The sequence below is a fragment of the Loxodonta africana genome, chromosome 4 (genome assembly GCF_030014295.1).
Source record: "Loxodonta africana isolate mLoxAfr1 chromosome 4, mLoxAfr1.hap2, whole genome shotgun sequence".
Taxonomy (NCBI): domain Eukaryota; kingdom Metazoa; phylum Chordata; class Mammalia; order Proboscidea; family Elephantidae; genus Loxodonta; species Loxodonta africana.
Window position 1 is genome coordinate 142104758 of NC_087345.1, and position 14971 is coordinate 142119728.

The following is a 14971-nucleotide window of genomic DNA, read 5'->3' on the forward strand; positions in this document are numbered from 1 at the left end:
AAATATGGCACCAAATATTTATTATCTCACCAAAGTCACACAGCAACTATTTTAATTTCTATTATGTTCTAATCTTTATCAATATGTATATACAGTTTTTACATAATTGTAATTATTTATTTGTCATTTTTATTTTTTCACTGAATTTTATTTTAAAACATATTTACATATTTCTGTACTTAATCTCCTGCATTGTCATATGTCTATATGGTTTCAGTTTTTTTTTTTTTTTTTAATCAATAGGGCTGTTATAAAATTTTTTGGTTTTTCATAAAAGCTTTCTTACCTAGGTCACTAAAATTGATAGTAGGGCTTTATTTGAAAAAGTCAGCTGAAGAGAGAATCATTAGTAAATAGGTTATTTTTTAATTTAAAATATAAACATATTTATATACCAGTGTTGATGTAGGGCCAAGGCTTTTTCTTTGAACACAATTCTGCTGAATGAAATTCCATGTCATCTTTCTAGCATAAACCATACCTAGTATTTATTACCTCCAATTTGTTTCTTTAAAGTGGGGTAGGAACATAAAGAACAGTCTGATTAGAGAATCATTCTGAATTTTTAGGATTTCCCCCCAATTGTTTACAGTTGTTTCTCCCACACCTAGTTTGATAAGTTATTTTAAAGCATCTTTCCAAAGTATTTAATTTAGTTTTCATAGAACTAGCAAGTCTCTTTGCACATATTTCAATGGTGTCCATCATTTTAAATAAATTTCACAATTACAGTGACAAGTATAACTTTCATGTGCAGGTTGGGTGTGAAATAACTTATTCTTGGCAGTAATATAGCTTATGCTTATGAAAATGTCATAGAGCGTGTTGTACTAGCTGCATGTATTCAGTCTCCTATGGGCATATTCAGTGAATTTTACAGAGAGAATGGAGCCGGTCGCTTAATCCAGCAAATCACGTAAGTGGAGGTCAATTAAGAGTGCTTCTACAGTGTATTGCCCTTTTTTTTTGTTGTTGTTTTTAATTATTTGAGTTATTTACTTTAGCTAGCTTATTTAGAGTCAAACTGCTGAATCAGAGAGGAATAATATTTTTATGGGTAGCTTGTCATTTAAAATAAATAGGTACCCTGCAAATCATCATAGCATATCTTTTTAAGTTTTCACATATTGCCTTTGGAACTAGACATAACTTCTGAAAATGCCAGATACCACTGTTCTAAGTTCAGGTATGTAGGTCTAAAAAAAAAAATTACATTAAATCAATTAAAACATTTATTTGTGTTATACAAGTTTTGTATGTATTTTGTGTGTGTATATATATGTATATACACACACATATATATATGTATACATATAGATATATATGAAAATATTTAGAGAAAGAAAAAATCCTGATTCTAGTTGCTGACATTATGAACTGTAACATTTTCATAATTGTTTCTCCAGACAATTTTTTAAGTACACAAGAATTTGAATTTATGGCTTATAAAAATAGGATAATATTATATATGATATTTTGTAATGTTTTTTAAAATTAATAACATTTGAATATCTCTCCATGACGGTAAATACCTATATTGTTTTTAATGGCTGTATACATTTCCTTGAATGGAAGTACCATAAATTATTTAAGCAGTTCCCTACTGTAGGGAATAGGATATTCATCAGTGTTTGCTGTTAAACGATAATCATCAGTTCTCTTTGCATCCTCTGAAGTGGACACATGATAGTCCTTCAAATATTTTAATATATGAATTCCTTAAAATTTTTCTTTTACCTTTTTAAAACCTTATCCTTACTAGATATAGATTGATACATTTGGAGAAGCACTGTTTAGTAAAATTTTCTACAGTGATGAAAATACAATAGTTACAAGTCTCTTGTGGTTATTGAATATTTGAAATGTTACTAGTGTGACTGAGGAATTGAATTTTAATTTTATTTAATTTTTATTTAAATGTAAGTAGGCACATTTGACTAGCGACTGCAGTATTGGACAGCACAGTCTAAAATTCAGTTTTGTATCTTCCCCTTCAAGCCAGCCCCCTTGTTTTAATAACAGCATTGTTTTATTATAGAAAAGTAATAGAAACAAAATAGATGACCATCAAAGAAAATAGATCAGTGAATTATAATATAGTCTCTAATGGAGTAACGTGTAGCAGTGAAAATGTATGAACGAGGGAAGAAAGTCATCACGGACCGATCTCCCCAAATGATTAGAGAAAAAGCAACTTACAGGAGATAGCACGTAGGCCATTGTGAGTTGGAATGGACTCGACAGCATTGGACTTGGCCATGTATATGAAATAACATAACCTGAAAAACTGCGTTATGAACTTTTATAGTAAAAGTATGAACACATGAATGGGAATAATGAACACATCATCAAGGGGTACACAGAGAAAATAAAAAATATTTAAAATGTTTTGTTCTTGAAGTTTGGTGGTCATTTTAAGTATTTTATTTTATTTTTTTAATTTGTATTGTGCCTTAACTGAAAGTTTACAAATTAAGTCATTCTCTCACACAAAAACTTATGTACACCCTGCTAACCAACCAACCAAAACCAACCCAATGCCGTCGAGTCGATTCCAACTCATAGCGACCCTATAGGACAAAGTAGAACTGCCCCATAGAGTTTCCAAGGAGTGCCTGGGGGATTTGAACTGCAGACCCTTTGGTTAGCAGCCGTAGCACTTAACCACTACGCCACCAGGGTTTCCGTACACCTTGCTACATACTCCTAATTGCTCTCCTCCTAATGAGATAGCCTGCTCCCTCCCTCCACTCTCTCTTTTCATGTCCATTTCGCTAGCTTCTAACCCCCTCTACCCTCTCATTTCCCCTCCACACAGGAGAAGCCAACACAGTGTCAAGTGTCCACCTGATTCAAGAAGCTCATTCCTCACCAGCATCCCTCTCCATCCTATTGTCCAGTCCAGTCCCTGTCTGAAGAGTTGGCTTTGGGAATGGTTCCTGTCCTGGGCCAACAGAAGGTCTGGGGGCTGTGACCACTGGGGTTCTTCTAGTCTCCGTCAGACCATTAAGTTTGGTCTTTTTATGAGAATTTGGTGTTTGCATCCCACTGCTCTCATGCTCCCTCAGTGATTCTCTGTTGTGTTCCCTGTCAGGGCAGTCATCAGTTGTAGCTGGGCAGCATCTAGTTGTTCTGGTCTCTGGCTGATGTAGTCTCTGGTTTATGTGCCCCTTTCTGTCTCTTGGGCTTGTAATTACCTCATATCCCTGGTGTTCTTCATTCTCCTTTGGTCCAGATGGGTTGAGGCCAATTGATGCATCTTAAATGGCCACTTGCTAGTGTTTAAGACCCCAGATGCCACTTTCCAAAGCGGGATGCAGAATGTTTTCTTAGGAGATTTTATTATGCCAATTGAGTTAGATGTCCTCTGCAACCATGGTCCCCAAGCCCCGACCCCTGCTACACTGGCCTTCGAAGCATTCAGTTTGTTCAGGAAACTTCTTTGCTTTTGGTTTAGTCCAGTTGTGCTGTCCTCTCCTGTATTGTGTGTTGTCTTTCCCGTCACCTAAAGTAGTTCTTATCTACTATCTAATTAGTTAATACCCGCTCTCACCTTCCCTCCCTCCCTCCCCCTTCTCGTAACCATCAAAGAATATTTTCTTCTCTGTTTGAACTGTTTCTCGAGTTCTTACAATAGTGGTCTTATACAATATTTGTCCTTTTGCAACTGACTAATTTCATTCAGCATAATGCCTTCCAGATTCCTCCCTGTTATGAAATGTTTCACAGATTCATCACTGTTCTTTTTCGATGCATAGTATTCCATTGTGTGAATATACCATAATTTATTTATCCATTCATCCATCGATGGGCACCTTGCGTTGCTTCCATCTTTTTGGTATTGTAAACCGTGCTACAGTGAACATAGGTGTGCGTGTATCTGTTCGTGTAAAGGCTCTTATTTCTCTAGAATATATTCCAAGTAGTGGGATTGCTGGATCATATGGTAGTTGTATTTCTACCTTTTTATGGAAGCGCCAAATTTCCAAAGTGGTTGTACCATTTTGCATTCCTACCAGCAGTGTATAAGTGTTCCAATCTCTCCACAACCTCTCCGACATTTATTATTTAGTGTTTTTTTTGATTAATGCCAGCCTTGTTGGAGTGAGATGGAATCTCATTGTAGTTTTGATTTGCATTTTTCTAATGGCTAATGATGGTGAGCATTGCCTCATGTATGTGTTAGCTACCTGAATGTCATCTTTAGTGAAGTGTCTGTTCATGTCTTTTGCCCATTTTTCAATTGGGTTATTTGTCTTTTTGTAGTTGAGTTTTTGCAGTATCATGTAGCTTTTAGAGATCAGGCACTGACTGGCAATGTTATAGCTAAAAACTTTTTCCCAGTCTGTAGGTTGTCTTTTTACTCTTTTGGTGAAGTCTTTGGATGAGCATAGGTGTTTGATTTTTAGGAGCTCCCATATATTTTTTTTATTTTAAAGAAATTTTTTTTATTAATCAAGTCTTTTAAGTTACAGCCTAATGCTCATATGCATTTTCCTGATTCTTGATGGTGTAGTGGTTAAGAGCTGTGGCTGCTAACCAAATGGTCGGCAGTTCGAGTCCACTTGGCGCTCCTTGGAAACTCCATGGGGCGGTTCTGTTCTGTCCTATAGGGTTGCTATGAGTAGAAATCAACTCAGCAGCAATGGGTTTCATTTTTGGTTTTTTTATCCATAACTCGGAGCCCTGGTGGTTAAGTGGTTAAGAGCTACAGCTATTAACCAAAAATTTGGCAGTTCAAATCCACCAGCCGCTCCTTGGAAACCCTATGGGACAGTTCTGTTGTGGTCTCTAGGGTCGCTATGAGTCGGAATTGACTCAACAGCAACAGTGTTGGTTTTTTTTTTTTTTTTTGGTTATCCATAACTCTCTTTTTCTCTCCTGCCCTCTTTTTTCCTCCCCTCCCCTCCCCCTTCCTTCAGTCATCCCTCCCTCCCCTCATCTATCTGCCTCTCTCCTACCATCCCCTCTCCTTTTATTCCCTTCTCTTTCTTTACTTCCAGTTCCTTCCTCTTCACATTCCTCTATCATTTGGTCAATTGCATTTTTTTTTTCTAGTTATCCTTTTATCTGCTGCAACCTAATTTTCATTTTCTTTGGTGTTGCATAGACACCCTGGTGGCGTAGTAGTTAAGTGCTATGGCTGCTAACCAAAGGGTCGACAGTTTGAATCCGCCGGGCGCTCCTTGGAAACTCTCTGGGGCAGTTCTACTCTGTCCTATACGGTTGCTATGAGTTGGCATCGGCTCGACGGCAGTGGGTTGGTTTGGTTTGGTTTTTACTATTGCATGATTCTCCCTTTCTTTCCTAAAACATTTATACCACTCTAATTATTCACAGTTTTAATCTCAATAACTGTATCCTTTTTTATGACTCCTTGGGTCTTATTTTTCTTTTGGTATATTTCCTTTAATTTTGGGGTATTATATGCACCCTTGTACTTTTTTTTCTATCCACCTTTTTTAGTTGTCTGTTTTTTTTTAAATAATGATATACATACAACAAAACATACAACATTTCACCAATTTCTACATGTATACTTCAGTGGCATTGATTACATTCTTCAAGTTGTACAACCATTCTTCCTGTCTTTCTCCAAATTATCACACCACCATTAACACATATTCAATGCACTTTAAGTCGAAACTTTCACCCTCCCGCCCCTCATATAACTACCAATTAATTATGGTTTCTATATATTTGCTAATTTAATGTAAGTGTTGCATATAGTTTTTGTTCTTTTGTGTCTGACTTCACTCAGCCTTTTGTCCTATAGGTTCATTTATGTCGTGTTGTGCATCAGGACTTCATTTCTCTTTAAGGCTGAGTAATATTCCATTATTTGTATGTACCATATTTTGTTAATCCAGTCATCAGTTGATGGACATTTCATTTGTTTAAACATTTTGGCCATTGTGAATAGTGCCAGCCCTTATTTTTACAGTAACTTAGTGATACCACCTGCCACCGAGGCTTAAGAACATAGAAATTATTCTTTAGCTCTTCTCTCTGTTTCATGCCCTCTTTCTTTCTCACCTGTTAGTAAGTTCTGCCATTTCTTTCTGTGACAGTTCTGCCGTTATTTTACTACAGGTCCTGCCTCACAGGTAAATTATTGCAAATACCTGCTAATTTGCCTTCTTCACTTCTTTCCATGATCCATTTTACATTGTGGAGTCAGAGTGCACTTCTTAACACTCCCACTTTCATTAAGAATCCATGATTCTTGGCTTTCGCCTAAAACTACCCTAAACATTTTAATTGTTTTCCATGATCTGGTCTCATTATGTGTGTGTCTTATGTCTGAAATCAGCTTTTACTTTAAATATACCATGCTTATTCCTATCGGTATTTTGTCATTTGAGCTGAGTTGCTCTAGAAGAGTAGCTTCCTGTGGTAGTGATTACTAGTGCTTACCCATATGTAATTCATCTGTCCTTCATGGGCACATAGGAAAATTGTATTTAGGCAGAGCCATGCAACTAATTCTAGCCAGTGAAATGTGAGTGGAAGTTATTTATGTCATTTGTAGGCTGTGGCATTTAAGAACCCGTATGCCTTTTCTGTGTTCTTTTTCCCTTGCCTTGTGGGGCTTTGGGGGATGGGAGGGCATATGTTCCTAAGGATATAGTTACAGCAGGGCAGAGCCACCATCAGTCTGAGTTTCTGAGTGGCTTTGTGGAACAGCTTCCTTTCTTCCACCTCCAAGGTTAGACATATAACATGAGGGAGGAATATACCTTTGAGTTAAGCACTGAAATGTCAGGCTTTATTTATTACCGCAGCATAGACTAGCCTGCCCTAATTAACCAAAAACCAAGCCAAACCCATTGCCGTCGAGTCAGTTCCAACTCATAGCGACCTTATAGAGCAGAGTAGAACTGCCTCATAGGGTTTCCAAGGAATAGCTAGAGGATTCAAACTGCTGACCTTTTTGGTTAATAGCCGAGCTCTTAAACACTGTGCCATCCTAATTAATATGTCTTCCAATTATACATACTAGGGTGACCAACCATCCCGGTTTGCCCAGGACTGAGTAAAACTGGGAAAATCCCAGGTATATTGGGATGAATTGGTCACCCTAATACACATTACTCCACCTATCCAAATTCTACTTATTTGTGTTATTTCTCAATGGTAGTAAACTTCATATTCCACAAAAAGACAGGTCTTTTCAACTATGGTGGTTTACTAATTTGTAAGGCCCTTAGAGATTTTGTAAGTCTGTACTTATTAACTTTTGTTTCTGCATGAGCATAGAATTTTTTCCCACCTGAACATTGTAGGATCTGAGGAGTTTACCCTTTTTAATTTTTTTCCCCCTGGATGTTGTCCATACTTTTTTTTTTTTTGGAAGTCCAAGTAGAAGTGTATATACAAACATGTAGGCTAATTTTTTAGAAGAAAAGATTAGGTTCTTATTGCTGTCTTTTCTTCTTTGCTATCTTATTTGTTATCTAAAATGTGGTATAGAACTCACTCCTTTGCCAAGTTGTTATAAATCGAATCTGCCAAAAGAGCTTATTGGTGTAATGTGGTAGGGCTTGGTTTCAAGTACATGAAGCAGTAAGTGTGAGAAGAAGAGGCCAAGGGAGGTGAACCTATTCATGACTCAAGATTTCTGTCACATTACTTGCATTTCCTTATTTCCTTAGTGAGTGATGTGAGGATGCTTGGTATATACTTTTCCGGAAATAGTTAACTCATTAACTTTGTGCTAGTTTGTGCTGAATATGGTTAATCCTGATCAGAATTATATATTCTGAAGAATATCATTCTTCTTTTTCAAGATAGCTTTGACTATTCCGTGCTCCTTGCAATTCCACATAAATTTTAGAATCGGCTTGTCCACTTCTGCAAAAAAAAAGGGCAGTGGAATTTTGATAGAGATTGCATTGAATCTGTATATAAGTTTGGGTAGTATCGCTATCTCAAATCAGCTTTTCAGGAAAAATTCTTTATAACTCCATCCCAGCCCTAGGTAATGACTAGGAATGGAAAAATCTAAATCCCATATCAAACTATGGGTCACAAGTCATTCTTTCTGATGATGTGTACTGTTTCATTCCTCTCAGACTGTCTACCAGGAACAGGAGATGTTTGATCTAGACTGTGGGTGAATGGTGGAGTTTCTATGTGTTTCTCTGTGTTCTTCCCTCTCAAATTTGTCTGCCATCAAATCCGGTTCCCAATCTGATGGATGTGGTAACACTAGAAACTGAAAAGTGTTACCATTGGCTTTTTTTGGAATTTAGTTGCTTTTTAAAAAAATCTGATTTTTAACTTAGTGGTCCAGCAAAGTGTCACTTGGGGAAACTTATTTTTGCTGTTGATTGAGTAAATTGAACCAAGTTGTTTACGTGTTCAGTGGTTTTTAATTTGATTATAGTTACTTGGGCTGTCAAGAGTAGTATTTTCCAAAGCTAATTGCCTAGTTATGAAAGCAGAGACCATGAACGTTAGTTACCCAGATTTACTGAACCAGACTTTGCCATGGTGGGGCCTGGGAATCTGTATTTTTAATCAGTTCTCTAGGTGATTTTAATGTACACGTAGTTAGGGTAACCAGCTGTTTAAAGAGTATTTTGGTCTTGGTGCTCTAGTCCATGCAGTGGTCTAAATTTTGGTAATCACATTTATTTTGAAAGCTCTTAAATGGATTTTTAGGATTGGAACATGATGATTGCTGACTCACTTGACTCTTCATTTTAAGCTGAAGTGGGTGGGAATTAGTGTGCTAAAGTCTGTTTGTCTTTGAAATATTTTTGTTTGGGTTTATAGTGCTTGATTTATGCTGCGTTGGTCCCACTGAGTAGCTCTGTGCTTTTGGAAGTCTAGGTGAGGGGATTTAATTAAATGAAAATCACTGAATCTGTCCATGTCATTGGTTAGCTGAATAAATAGCCTTTTGTGTCCTGACAGCAGTAGATATTTTCTGGGTTAGGTTTTCCACATGGTTTATTATCAAGTATGACAACTTGTCTTGTGTAGTCAGTATCACATTAGTCTCATGAGAATAGGCACTCCTTTAATCAGCTGCTTTTCTTTAGTTTGGCAGGGTAGGGCATATGGTAACCAAGACATTATTGTTATTTATTGGTGGTGGTGTGATTGGGTGTGTGCATGCTTTAGGTATGTAGATTTTCCAAAAAGAGGCAGATGGCAGATGAAGCATTCATGTATTCCTTATTTTTCACTGTGCATCAAAAATTATAATCACAAGTTCTAGTATTTATGAATAACTTTACTTATTAGAAGACCTAATTTCTAATCTTGTTTTGGCATAATTTCTTTATACCTAGGCAAGTCATTTAAACTCTCTAAATCTTATAACAGCCTCTATAACACCAAAAAAACAGCCTCTATAGACCCTTTAAACTCTAAAATTCTGTAATCCAGTCATTGATTGAAACTCTTATAAGCATAGAGATAACAGATGAGGTCTTATTCTTTCCATCAGTCAGTTCTCAATATTCTCTATCACAGTTCCATCACCATAATTAAATGGTCTATTTACTGTCCCACGTATATAGGGTTGGTCTGTTCCCATATAGTCTTGTTTAAAATGACCTCTCATTTTCTTTATTTCTTGTAACTTCTTTCATTTGCAATAACTTCAAAATACACTGGTAATTTTATTGTTTTGTGTTCCTCTGAATTATGAATAACTTTCATTTTATTGTCTTATCTTTTTTTTAAGTATCCTCTCTCCCCAGCTAGGTTGTCGTCAATACGTAGAACAGAAAGGCTTTGTGATTCTTTGTGTTTTCTAGAACATCACTTATCAGTCAGGTATTTGAGTACTTTTTCAGTGCATGCTTGACACAAGTCTAGGACAAAGGAAATATCCCAAGAAGTTTGTAATCTTGTCAGAATAATGGTAACAAAGTATGAAATCATTGTACAGTATAGGATAGTATATGTTTAAGTATCAAACTATGTGGCACAGATTAAATGACGTAAATGTCCAAAGGTCAGTGGTGTTGGAAGTAGTCAGTGGAGAAGTAGAGACTTAAATTGATCCGTGAAGGGTGAATAGAATTTGAATAATCAGGGAAAAAAAGCACAGTACAGTTTAGGTAATATCTTGTTTGTTAGTGAAGACACTTAGAAAACAAAAACAAAAAAAAAGAAACAAAAACCCATTGCTGTTGAGTTAATTCTGATTCATAGTGACCCTATAGGACAGAGTAGAACTGCCCTATAGGGTTTCCAAGAAACAGCTGGTGGATTTGAATTGTTGACCTTTTGGTTAGTAGCTGTAGTTTGCTGTAGTTCTTAATCACTGGCGTTGAGTTAACACTGGGTAGAAACAGAAATGGATTTTTTTTTTTTTTATTCCTCACAATGTATAAGGTGACTTAGGCTTATAATACATAAGGCATCCTGGTAGCAGAACAACGGTTAGGTACCTGGCTACTAACCGAAAGGTTGGCAGTTTGAACCCACCAGTGGCTCGGTGGGAGAAAGACCTGGTGATTTGCTCCTGTAAAGATTACAGCCTGGAAAACCCTATAGGGCAGTTCTTCTCTTTCTTATCGGGTTGCTGTGAGTCAGGATTGACTTGATGGCACCCAATAGTAACAACGGCATAATAATGTATAATGCCCCTGGGGTCTTAGAAGCTTGCAAGCAGCCATCCAAGGCACAAAAATTGGTCTGTGTTCGCCTGGAGCAACAGAGGAAGAAGGAGAGTCAGGAATAGGAGGGGAAAATAGAATGTGTGACTAATTGCCTCCATGAACAACTGGATGGTGCCCTGCTACCATTACTGAACATTTTAATCAAAGATTTATAAAGGAATCATGATCAAAAGGGGGGGAAATGGAGAACAGAATTTCAAATTCTTGTAGAATTCAATCTTTCTGGAGGTTGGATGAACCCCCAAAACTATTGCGCTAAAATAGTCTTTAAACCAAAAATATTCCCGGGAGTCTTCTTAAAACCAAACAATAATTTAGCTTAACCAGTAAAGAATATCTGCCTTGAGCATTGTGCTCTTTTAAGATCTATATATATGGGATCAAATTGACAACAGCAACTCAAAAGATTAGATAGGAACCTTAGGGGGCAGTGAGTTTATGTTAATGGGAGCGAGAAAAGGAGGGTCCGAATGTTGCACAACTCAAAGAATATAATCAGTATTGCCGAATTGTCTGTGTAGAAACTTGAATTGGTGTATGCTTTGCTGTCTATATTCTCATCAACGACAAAAATAATTTATTAAAAATAATAATACATAATGACAAAATCTAAATAATAAATAAAATCAAGAATAGGGAAACTATACATTTCCATAGTGGAAATAATAGATCACAGATATGTCATCTATAAGGACCTATTCAGTTGTACTGGCATTTAGTAGTAAATATGGTTCCGAGGCAAACCACCCCCCCCCCCCCCCCGGAAAAAAAAAAAAAAAAAACCTGAAAGGATGCTTAGTTTCAGGAGTCTTTCTGTCTATAACTAGATACTATACTGTTCCTTTTGGGAAGCGTGTTGATTTTTTAAAAAATACTTTTTCACTTAGAGTTTTATAATATATAGCACACAGGAATACAATAGAAAAAATTAACATCAAATACAACATTGGGTTTCAAAACACTGTCTTTTAATGTGATTCTAGATAAAAGCTAAGGAAATGACACCAAAGTGCAACTCAGGTTAAACATGTAGTTAATACTATCTAGGGGCCTAGACTATATGTATGCAGTTTTCTGATGGTCCAGCTGAAAATGAGGATAAAATCTAGAGTGCAGAGGAATGAAGAAACTGTTGTTTTAGAAAACCTTATAAAAAATTGGATCCAAAAAGTTGTATTCTCTGGCAAGGATCTGAAGTGTTCGGATATTCTGTGTTTCTGATTAAGGGAAAATCAAGAGCAAAATGGTAGGTATTTAGTTTGAAATGTTTCTGTAGAATAGGAAGGGTGTAACCGATTTTTTTTTCCCCCAACATGGTAGTTATCCTGTTTCTGCCATGGAAGTGTATTGAAGGAATACCAGTAGATAAAATAAGGATTCCTGTTAAAACCAGCTTCATTCACTAAAGCTCATGGCAGTGATTGATCAGAAATCGACGTTGTTGAATATGGCAGAGATTATTTTAACTTGGAGGCTAGTTTCTTAGTGGCCGATCATCCCTGGAATCACAGAAGAGTGTGGAACATCTGGTATGAAAGAATGTAGCATCTTAGTAAAACTTCTCAGATGAATTTCTTGTGACATATATCCTCAAATAATAAAAGAACTTAACCTTCCTTCTGAATTTTTAAATATAAACCAACTAAACTCTGCTGGACATATGCTTGGGAAAAAAAAGATTTTGGTTTCAGATCTATTGCAATTTTGGGCCATTCTCTTTAGCAGCAATTGAAGAGCAAAATTAATTGTCTATCAACATTTCTTTTAGTTTATATTGTAACAGTGCTATTTATATTGCCTGAAATTATCTAAATTGTCCACAGGCCATTCCTGCTGATCCTAACTCTTAAAGTATTGAAAGCAGGTTCTGTAGAAGGATCGGTGATTAGTAATCTGTGACAAGCTGATTCTGTTCACAGACACAAGGATTGGGGGAAATATCATTGTCAAGTAATAACATTTTAGAAAATTGAAAGAATTGGTGGACTGTGACATCACCAAGGTGGAGGAGTAAGAAGCTTCATGCACTCATCACCCAAAGAAACACGAAAAAACAAGCTGAAGGTGTCAGACCTGACTTTATTAGAACTCTGGTAAACAGTCAGAAGCTCACAGCAACCAAGCGAATGCTGAATTGAGAAAAAGACAACATCAAGAAAATGGTAGGAAATCTCTGTGGCCTTTTGTTACTAAACCACGGGCCACCTATCCTGCTCGGCAGCTGGCTTGAAACAGCAGCTCCTGTTTCCAGCTTGGGTTCCTGGTCTTGAGTTTTTAAGGGTGCAGACCACACCTTATGTGTTATTGTGTTTGTTTGAATCTGTCAGGTTGCTACCTAAAAGACTGAAGCAAAGTGTTTGTCTCTGTTTTCTCCATCTTGAAGGTAGCACAGGCTGGAGGAGCTGTGGACACTGGAGGGCGACCTGAAAGGTCTGTTGCCTGGGGCAGGAGAGGAAGGGGTGCCCCAGCACAGAGCCAACCTGCAAAGACTGCAAGGGATTATTCTTTGTAAAAATAGTTTGGAAAAAGTCACTAAACCAACGGACTACTTACAGCCTTCAACAACAAAACCCACCAAATTGCAAGGAAGGGGGAGAAGCTGATTCCCAGAGTTAACACATTATATTACTGAAATGTCCTGTTTTCAACAACAAAAAGTCAAAAGGCATGCAGAGAAAGTGGGAAGGATGGCCCATTCAAAGAAACAAAAGAAGGAGATCATCTGAGAAAGCCAAGATATATTGCACTTATTAGAGACTTAATTTTTTTTAATTGTGCTTTAAGAGAAGGTTTACAGATCAAGTCAGTCTCTCATACAAAAACTTGTACACACCTTGCTGTATACTCCTAGCTGCTCTCCCAACAGTGAGACAGCACACTCCCCTTCTCTACCCTGTATTCCCTGTGTCCATTCAACCAGCTCCTATCCCCCTTTGCCCTCCCTTCTCACTTCCATACGGAAGCCATCCACATAGTCTCATCTGTCTACTTGAGTCAAGAGGCTCACTACTCAGCAGTATCATTTTCTGGCTTATCGTCCAGTCCAATCCTTGTCTGAAGAGTTGGCTTTGGGAATGGTTCCAGTCTTGGTTTAACGAAGGATCCAGGGACCGTGACCTCTGTGATCCCCCTAGTCTCAGTCAGACCATTAAGTCTGGTCTTTTTACGAGAATTTGGGGTCTGCATCCCACTGTTCTCCTGCTCCATCAGGGATTCTGTTGTGTTCCCTGTCAGGGCAGTCATTGGTGGTAGCCAGGCACCATCTAGTTCTTCTGGTCTCAGGCTGATGTGTAGTCTCTGGTTTATGTGGCCCTTTCTGTCTCTTGGGCTCATCTTTACCTTGTGTCTTTGGTGTTCTTCATTCTCCTTTGCTCCAGGTGGGTTGAGACCCATTGATGCATCTTAGATGGCCGCTTGCTAATGTTTAAGACCCCAGAAGCCACTCACCAAAGTGGGATGCAGAACATATTAATGTTCATTGACCTAGATGTCCCCTGAAACCACAGTCCCCAAACCCCCGCCCCTTCAAAGCACTCGGTTGTCTTCAGAAAGTTCTTTGCTTTTAGTTTAGTCCAATTGTGCTGACCTCACCTGTATTGTGTGTTGTCTTTCCCTTCACATAAAATAGTTCTTGCCTGCTGTTATTAAAGACTTTAAAACAACTGCTTTAAATATGCTCAAGGAACTAAAGGAATACATGAACAAAGAACTACAGGAAATCAGGAAAACAGTCTATCAACAAAATGAGTATATAATATCAAAAGTATTCTAAAAATCTACAGATATTGGAATAATCAAGTTTCTTGACCTAAATGTGTAAATCCACTTCTGAACTCAGAATTTTTTACTTTGCTTGCAAAAAATGAAAACTGCACAACAGGCTTGTCTCTCTCTTTGTAAAACTTGTCAGTGGTAGAAAACAGTGATATGAACTACAGGAAGACTGCTGGAAATACCTCTGTAAATACAGTCTGAATGAGAGGGGTGTCAGGCCTGGATTCAGTGTTTTAAATGAAATGATGAAGCTCTGCTCCAAATATCTGAGGCAGAGGAAGTTGGTGAATTGTCAAGTATCTGCCTCATTTTTTCCTTTGTTCTCAATTTATTTTTCTTTTTATTGCATGAAGATAGCTAGTGCCCAGTACTTTTGGTATAGTCATAGTTTTCTTAAGTTGTAGGATATGAACCTGTTGATGATCATAGGTCTTCTCTTGGGCTGCAAATTGCATGAAGAAGTGAAGATTAAATAAAGGGCCACAAATGTCAGCATCAGAAGATACTATTACTGATCTAGACAACCTTCCTGGTTTCCTTTACTGTTTAACTAT

The 14971-nt window shown here is 37.4% G+C and overlaps 1 protein-coding gene across 4 annotated transcripts in view; it reads left to right on the forward strand.

Moving 5' to 3' along the window:
- Positions 1-14971, forward strand: part of BCL2L13 (BCL2 like 13) — a 95263-nt gene that overhangs the window by 27665 nt on the left and 52627 nt on the right. The window lies entirely within an intron of this gene.